We start from the raw sequence: 9,706 nt of genomic DNA, 5'->3' as shown, positions 1-9,706 counted from the left end.
GCGGATTGTGAAAAGCAAAATGTAGAAAAAACAGAATTCAACAAGAATGCGATTCATCGCTTTAGTTACAGAGCAACTCAATAGATGGCGCTGGAATATATTGGGAAGAATTTATTTTTACTGCGCCATCTATGAAGTAACGAGATAACTAGAGAGGTAAATTGTATGCTAAGTTATACCAAACATTGTAACAAACTTGCAATATAAATTGCATACTTACAATTAAAAATTCCGAAATTCTCCCAAATATTTTAAATTTCTATACAAGGAAAATTCGTCAAAAATAATTTGTGATCGCTTTAGCCAATTTTATATAAGCTACAGTTCAAAATGAACTTCTTTCTAAAATAAAAGAGCTCTGTGTTATTAAAACCGGACTCTTTTGGGGAAACAAGGATGCAATTTCCCAAAATGTTATTAATTCGTAACAAATAAAAAAATAAAATAAACTCAGCTAAAGTACCTATATTTCTTCAACATAAAAAATGTTTCAAAACTTCGGAGATTTTAATAACATGCCATTAAGAACAAAAAATATACCACCTCCACAAAATTTTTTTTTTTAAATATGCTTGTGATGATTAATATTATTTTCTTAATATTAAGATTTTGATGAATCAATAACATGATTTGCATTCGATAATCTATGCAATAAATACTGAAAGAGAACACATATAACCCCATGGTCCTTCAAGCGTAACAAAAAAAAAAAGTTTCCACAGCAAACATAAAATACCGAAACAAAGACAAGGAAATAGTATCATTCCAGAATATTTTCAATATGTTCGAAAAAACAGAAGAAGGTCGATGTTTAGCGCTCATGTTGCAAAACATCTGTTACCAATGTACACTATAAAAATGGCCGGCGTTCATTTTCGCCTGCAAATATTTATTAAACTGAAAAATGTTTAGTTTTTGCAATCTTGTCTACATCCGCAACACTATTAGCGCTTTTCAGTTCTGTGCTGGAACTAGAGGTGAAACAACAGGTAAGTCATTTCTCAGCTATCTTAACTGATCGATTGATGTTATTACTTGCAACAATTTTAACGAGGAAAACGGAAATTTATTAATAACAAAAATTTTTACACCGGAAATGGTTTATAACGATTTTGTCAATGCTCATTTTTGTCCCTTTTATTCCTTCCTTTCTTAAAAAATAAATAAATATTAAAGGTTGTCGAAACTTCATGAGTTACCAGTAAATACGTCATAATTTGTGTTTAAGGTTTTGGAGCAATAGAAGGGTTTCAAAATTCATAGCTATTTTCTGTTATTGTGTACCGATTCAATGTAATGAAGATTCAGATACATAGCTAAAAATTTTTCAAGGCGTTAAAATACTTCTTGACCTTTATTAAAGGCGGGAAATTCACATTGGAGAACTGCACAAAAAGTCTCATCTATCATTCAGATTCTTAGTCAAACAAACAGATCGCCAATTGTCAATCAATTTCCTTTGTAATGAAATTCTCAAATTTTCATTCATATTTAGGGTGAAATTGTTTCATGTTTCAATATCATTCAGATTCTTTAAAGATCAAGAAAACTACTTTCAGTCATCATTCAGTTCAGATTCACGAGGATCCTATTAATATCCGCTAATTCAATATGGCGAAGATAACTATTTGAGATCATCAGATGCAAATTCATTGATATGTAGTTATTTTCACAACCATCTTTCAGTTTAGATTCACATTGCGATGAAAACACTCCATCTCACTACCATTCGCAATTTCGTTATGGCGAAGAAAAATATTTGTGATCGAGATCTAGGGACGCGGGAGCATCTCGCCTGCCAAAAAAACCGAAAGAATTAGAATATTCGACTAAGGACAGTTCTCACGACAAAACAAAAAGTTTTTTGAACAAGCTTCCCGCCAAACAGCATTGGAAAAAGTTTCAATGATCTATCCATACTGACGAGGAGTTGGCGGTTGGGGGAGTATCAAACGGAAGTAGGCGTCGTGAAAGAGAAAACAGGGAGGACAGTAGTTTGGCAGCTAGAAGGGCAAACTAGATATCATAACTTTTTAAGGCCAAAGGTTTTGAGGTTTAGTATAAAGACGTTCTTTTTTGCGAAGAGTGTAAGATTTCCTTGAGCGAAATTTTTTACAACTAGGTTGTTTTTGAGGATCAGCATTTACAGGGTGTGAAGATAGTTGTTTTCATAATCATCCAATTCAGATTCATTGTGATGAGGATAGTTCTTCCCACTACTCCATTCCTCGCATATTCATCATGACGAAGATAATTATTTAAGATCATTATTTAGAGATTCATTGTTGTGAAGATAGATTATCATTCAGGGGTGTAACTGACTTAATAATAGGCTTGGCAGATTCCTAAAATGTTCAACCGGTACACCAGAATGCCCCCACCCCCTTCAGCGTCGCGAGTACATTTATAAGGGTACACATTAAGTTACTTAAGGCTGGTTCTTAGAGTATTTTACAGGGCAGTTCATTCCCAATGCTTTGAGTAAATGGTTACGTACAGTCGAACCCGCTTAATGGAATAGCCATTTTGCCACAAAAAAATGTTCTAATAAGCGGGATATTCCATTAACCGGGATCAAAATAACACGTTACATTGATTTGCTACATTGAAAATGTATTATATTAAGCGGAATATACCTATAACCGATATTCTAATAAGCGGGCTTGACTGTACTAATTATGAGCCTTAACCAGGGGTAATAAGAAATGACACAAGCTGAACTTATATTTACATATACTTTTCATAGGCATGGAGTTTTTTTCAATCAAGTCTTTTTTTTTTTTTTTTTTGGTTTTAATGATGTAAAAATCCTTACAAGCTAATCTGGTATTAATTTTAAAAGTCAATATTACAACTGACAAAGTAATTATCCTAGATAATCCTTCCCAGTTAATTCTTTTTAGACTTTTTTGGTCATGTGTAATCAAATTTATTTTTTCCGGGACGTGAATTAAACCGACTGGGACACCGGTATTTTGTCTGAAAACTATTTCTCTCTTTGTTTGTCAACAGATTCAATGTGATGACGATAGTTATCCTCCTATGTGCTTTGGTGGCAGTAGGGAGTTCAACCATCATACCATTCACAACACATGATTCCTCATCCCCAGAGAGTTATGAAGATTTCAGATTTCTAGCCTTTCCGTCTCATCATAGTAAGTTGGATATCATTATTCTGCGAAATTCAAATGAAATATTCCAGTTCTTAAAATATTGTAGAAATAAATGAATAAATAACTCAACAGCCAAATATCTTAACAGCCGAGAGTGGACCTTGTGGAAATGGAAGACCTTTCAGAGTTTTTTTGGTGATGATTTTTTTTAATCTCTTTCTGAAAAATTATAGCTTTGATGAAAACTTGAACAACACGCAATCCGTAATTTTCGCTTCCCCGACTTTTTCAAATTTAGTAACATTTATAATAAATGCTAATAATTTACTGTTAAAACAATACACAAATATGGAACTTGGATCTCGCCAATGGGGTTGTTTGCTTCAGTCAAAAATAGTACTTTTTGTCACTAAAACTGACAGAATAAGCAAAAAAAAAAAAAAAAAAAAAAAACATGGACCCAGAAAATACTTTCATTTTCCCAACAGTTATTTTTTATTATTATTTTTTTTAAATGTCCGATTTTTCAAACAAGGCGTGGTCTTGATGACGTCACAAATGATGCTCTTTGGCGCATCTTTCTACCGCGATTCCACGTTATCATAATCAAAAAGCGAATTAAAATTGCGCTCTACTCTTGCTATCAACCATATCATTGCCAATACACGTGAGTCAAGATGCGAATTAAATATTTTGCTCTGTGAATGGCATTTCATCATTTGTGATGTCATCAGACAGAAGCATAAATATTGAAAACGCGCCAATTTAAGTATTTTTTTTTAAATATTAAACTTAAACAAATTATTTAAAATAAATGGTCTGATCCTATGTTTTTAAGCATGCTCTTTCATGCTTAAAATTTTGGAAACGTAATTTATCAAAGAAGCGATCATACAGGAGTGCCCTTCCCCCAAAGCAAGAGCCTCCCCTAAAAATGAAAAAAAAAATACCCCTCAAAACAAGCCCTCTAAAAATTTCAATGGCGCAGTTTGCGCCATAACACCCCCCCCCCCCCACCTCCTAGGCGGACATCCCTGGATCACAGTTAAAGAAAATGGCGCACTTTTGAAAACCCAAATTCTTCAAAGTAACTGCTGAATAAATTGAAATTTTCTCGAAACTTGGGTGGGTTGTTAGCTTGAAACTTCTCAAAATTTTTGAGCTACCGTATATTTTTGAATGGTTTTAAGGTGAAAAGATATATGGATGAATATTTCACCTCTCTTTTTGAGCGCTGTAGATATTTTCTAGTCTCAGAGTTGATAAGTTTCAGAAACATTGAAGTATTCGACAGAATTTTAAAATTTTAAGCCAAAAAATAGATCTAGTTTTCAAAAAATTTTGTCTTAGAAATGGAGGTTGTATGATTATTTTCAAAGCATTTACTTGACAAAATTGAAAAGAGATTCAACGACATTAAAAAGTGGTAATGTGACTACTAAATACCAATCCCAAAGGGGATCATACAGAACAGTGGCGTAGCTAGACCCGACTTTCGGGGGGGGGTTACTTCTTTTATATATATATATATATATATATATATATATATATATATATATATATATATATATATATATATATATATATATATATATATATATATATATATATATATATATATGTATGTATAATCGCTTGGAATTTTTCCCTTTTCTTCTTTTTTTTTTCTTTCTCTTCTCTCTTCTTTTTCTCTTTTTTTTTGAGACTAATTTTTCGGGGGGGGGGTTTTGTCCCCAAAACCCCCCCCTTAGCTACGCCCCTGATACAGAACGTCAGACTTTGGGCAAGTGAGATCAATAAGTAATCTCCTTAATTGTTCAAAAAGGAAAAAAAATAAATAAATAAATAAAAATAAAAAAAAATTCAAAAAATAATTAATGATGAGTAGTTTTCTGCTTCGCAGCATAAATAAGGTCGAAATTGGACACAATTGTCTTGTCTAATTTTAACCTTATTTATGTTGCTATAAGTTAGCAAGATTGAATTAAAATTAACAATTGCTTTGAAGCCCAAACTAGACCACTAGGCCTACTATAGTTTTATGAGGAACACAAATTGTGGAAGAATCAAACGTTTTTCTGAAAAGTATCCTGGGTACCCAAGACCTTGGGTTCTAGAGATAGTCTTGTTACTCCCCATCCACTTGTGTTGCATCCTAAGTTTTCAAGGATTAGGTGCTCTAACCAAGCGTAGATTCCACAAAGAAAAATTACATGAGCAAGACTTAAAATACCAATCTATGAGCCAAGAGCTACCACAGTACGCAACAAGCACTCCGTCAGCAATTTTGGTCACAGTAAAAGTTTAGTTGAAGCTGAAAGGTCACTTGAAACTGAAAGGGAATCCTGTCTTTCGTTTATTTTGTACAGATATCGAAGCATAGCAAATATTGTGCGGGAGGGGCCTGAGAAAAGGGCTAGACTTCCAGTCCTGAGGATATCCTGTGGAGATCCTCCACAAGTTTGATGTCCTGAAGACATTCAGAGGTAAAAGTATTAAAATCATCAATTGTCACCCACAGCGGGGGTGGATCCTCCTAGTCTTAATAATAACCTATGTATAAACAATAAGAGAGACACAAGTCACTGCACATCATCTTACAAAACTTAGTTTGAACTAAAATATTGTATTTTGTTCCAGATATTCCTGAAAAACAAGAGGATAGAGGTTTGCCCAGCTTCCTATGTAATGCAATATTTGTCTTCATAATTGCGTGCACTACCATTGTCATCGTAAGCGGACTTTGTCTCCTCTGCTTCACTATATGGCAAATGTACCTTGAAGCGAAACTCTACAACGCCTACTTCATCTGCACCCCTAATGTACAAGAAATTTACAAGATTTAAATCAACTCTGAGTGGCTGATTATGCAACAGAATAAATATCTTGCCAGTAGTAATATGACGTTGAGATAACTGACTGAAAATCACAAATAACTGTTCAGCAACATCAAATTTAAAGGTATTATTGCAATTTCAAAGTTACGAAATAAAGAAAATTTAGGATAAATCTAATGTGTGCTGGGCTCAACAAACAAAGTGTAGTCGAAATGATTTCCTCTCACATATGCTCAGAAATATTTTTAACGGCTCTTCAAGCGTATATCAAATGCAGGGGGCGCGGATGGGAGGTAAGGAGGCCGCTGTGACTTTCCCAAAAAATTTTATTCGACAAATTTTGTCTGAAAATTCCGCAAATTGGAAGACAGAATTGCAAATAAAAAATACATATAAATGATGATATATGGTAATATTTTATCATTTGGCAGGATTCGGAGCTCCATTTGGCAACTTGAAAATACCTCCCTCCAAAAAATTTTAGTTTGGGGGGCCCCGGATTACATTCATTGAAATCTTAAAAAATTAAGTCAATCGTATTTTTACTAGTGTTGAAAAAAAAAAAAAAAAAAACCTATAGCAAACTGGAAAATGGAGGGGGGGGGGCAATTGGGAATTTTTAATTTATTACATTTGAACACGATTATTTCTTCTATTATCATGCCTTAATTTGCATGGGAGCTCACGAGAGCTCATTCCCTGTACTTCTATTTAATTTTACTTTATTTTGCACATTTTGGAAGGAATTCAGACTATTTAAGCATTGAAATAAGTAAAAGGGACGATAGAATTCCTGTCCTTCTTTCGTTAGAAATTAAACTTTGATTAAAATTTTTTAAATCTTATTTTTATTATTTTATTTATTTATTTTTTGAATACAAAATGTCAATCATTCTAAAAGCTAAAAATCAAAATAGTTGACATCTTTTTTCCCCCAGCCATTTACCATTTTATACTTATACAGTTCCTTACAGAATTGATCGTTATTATTGTCTTCATTGTTTTCGCATACAGTCGAATCCCTATTTACGCAAGGGATGTGTTCCAATGCCCCCCGCGTTAAGTCGATATTTCGCGCTGTGGAAAAGGTAATGTATTTTTTTTATAAGCATACCTAATTAATTTAAACACTTGTTAACACCATCTCAAACTGTTTTAAGCTATTCCTTAACTATACATTACCGTTTCTTACATAAAGAACTGAATTGTTATTTGTACTTCTTAAAAAGCTGGTTTAATCAACATAAAATACTGTTACGGTGCACAAAATTAGTGATCAACGGGAAAGAGAGACATAAAATAAGCCAGTACGGTATATAAGGTAGTGAGTAATAATAAAATGATGTACTATAATGATATTGTACAGTAGATCCAGTAATGATATTCGTTACTTTAAAAAATGAAGATGTTGATGATTGCGTGATCAATTTGTTATTCTAATATATTTTTAAATAGTTGCTTCTCTAGGTCTTTTATAATATGTTTCCATCTATGGCAACAATCCTCTTCCTGGTTTCTTTAATTATCAATACAACAGCAGCTTCCGCTCATAATTTTTGCATAGACCAGCGGTCGGCAACCCCTTAACTCTGTGCCGATCTACTTTCCAAGTTTGGCGAGCGCCAAGGTCGACTTCGGGAGTGGGGGGGGGGATTTCCCCTCTCTGTGGCATTGGTAAAATGTTGTTCGAAACAGTGTTTTCTTACTTTAAAAGTTTGTACAACATTCGAAATAAGTTTGATCTAAATTTTCCTTTTGTGGACAGTTTTCAAGAGCAAAAGGAAAAAGTAAATATTTCTCTTGAATATTAGAAGTTGGGGCACTTCCAGCTTCCAGCGATAACAAAATGCTCTGGAAATGTTTTAAATAAATTTTGTTTCAGAAGTTCAGTCAAATTCATTTGCGGAAAATAATGTGTTTTAATGGTACTCTGAAAAAAAAGTTCCAAAATGTTTTAAGGATCGACTGAAAACGAGCTCGAGATCGACCAGTCTATCGCGATCGACGGGTTGCCTACCGCTGGATAGACGACTCGGCAAGTTTTTACAGATTTCCTTTTCTCGACTTTTAATTGTACATATGGAAGATTCACTCAGACTTAATTGTCGTGCTACTTTCGAGGCATTATTTAGTTGTTCAAGCACATCGAGAACCTCTAGCTTTTCTTTAATTTTTAGAAAATTTCTTTTTTTTCTTTTTGTCTTCACATACTTTAGATGTAACAGTGCTCTTAGGTGTCAATATTTCATCAATTTTCATACTTAGAATTAAAAATAAAAATATGGTAAATGCGGAGTTGTTATTTGTATGCACAAAGTTATGCTCAGATTTGTACTGTGTGGGAACTTCCGCTGCCAGTGATTTTAAAGGGATGAGAAGGTCCATTCACGACAAAAAATATTTTTAGTAGCTAATAACAAAGCAAATACTTTTACACCACGATTCCCTTTAGAAAATTTTCACGAGAAATTCGCGTTAGGTCTAGGTCTAAAATTATAAACTGGGGGGGGGGGGGAAATCGCGTTATAGCTATTTCGCCTATGTCGAATTCACGTTGTAGTGGGAGTCGACTGTATTTCGCTCCTACAAAACAAGTGGCACTGCTCAGAAAAATGTCAAGTACTTTCATGCCATGAAAGAAAACAAAAAAGAAAATAGCAACAAGGTAAGTGCATGTATTGAGGATATTGCACCAGAATCGGGTAACGTCTTCGAAGAGAAAAAAAGATAGTAATTTTTTCTTGCTAGGTGGTCTCTCAAAAATTAGCCCTCCCCCCTTATTCTTTTAGAGGAGCCACCTAGCTATAGGGAAAAAGTTATTATCTTTATTTTTCGAAGACAGTATCTGCTTTTGGTGTATATCCACTATAGGTGAACTTACGTTACCTCTGCATATATGCATACAGTCAAAATCCGCTTTAGCAAAGTTCGTTACGAGGAAAATCTCGTTTTAGGAAAGACTTGAAGAACAATGTCAAATTTCAACATATCATTCTTCCAAAATTTCGCTAGAGAAATGATTTTGCAGGTCCCTCGGTCTTCATTAAACTGGGATTTGACTGTAATATTACAGAATTTTTGTAAAACAAAAACGTCATGATGTAAAATGCCTATTATAGGACCAGAGTTATTATTATTTTTTTTTTTTTTTTTTCAATAGTTGGAACCACACTGAGCTTTTTTTTAAACTTGAGATATCCATGGTTACCACACAAACAATCTCAATCATAAACAAATAAACTTAATAGTTATAGCTACTTCAAAATGAATGAAACAAAGACAATGTAAGCTAATTTTAAATTTTATTGTCTTAATTCAAAATGTCCAAAAGGTTTGGTCATTTATTCATTCATTTTTACTTTGAGCACAAAGTGAAGGGTATTTATGAAATGGAACTTCACTACAACACTTTTCTAAAACATTTGGCATCCACAGTAAAAATGTACAGTGTACAAAATGTATAAGCAAAGATGCACAGTTCATAACTCACAGGCTAAAAATGGAAATGCACTATAGTACAGGACAATAATGTATGAAGATAATCATGCACGTACAAAAGGCATGACTATTTCTAATTTGAATGACAAGAGCTAAGATGAGCAGAATCCAGTTGAACGGTAAGTGGCGAAATTGTTAAAAATATTTAAACAAAATGCAATATTTTCTGTTAAATGAACTTCTTTGAGACACTTGCTTTTCCCAACTCATATAATTTAAAATTCTTCTTTTCTTCCTTTTTTTTTATTTATTTATTTG

The 9,706-nt window shown here is 33.4% G+C and overlaps 1 long non-coding RNA gene across 1 annotated transcript; it reads left to right on the top strand.

The window, feature by feature from the left end:
• The first annotated feature begins 852 nt into the window (after positions 1–852).
• LOC129229920 (uncharacterized) lies at positions 853–6,012 on the top strand. The gene is made up of 3 exons (XR_008581126.1): positions 853–989; positions 3,013–3,155; positions 5,754–6,012. It is a non-coding gene; the product is annotated as an uncharacterized LOC129229920 (long non-coding RNA).
• Positions 6,013–9,706: the final 3,694 nt, after the last annotated feature.

Source organism: Uloborus diversus, chromosome 9 (assembly GCF_026930045.1).
Source record: "Uloborus diversus isolate 005 chromosome 9, Udiv.v.3.1, whole genome shotgun sequence".
Taxonomy (NCBI): domain Eukaryota; kingdom Metazoa; phylum Arthropoda; class Arachnida; order Araneae; family Uloboridae; genus Uloborus; species Uloborus diversus.
This window is presented reverse-complemented; position numbering and strand designations above follow the sequence as displayed.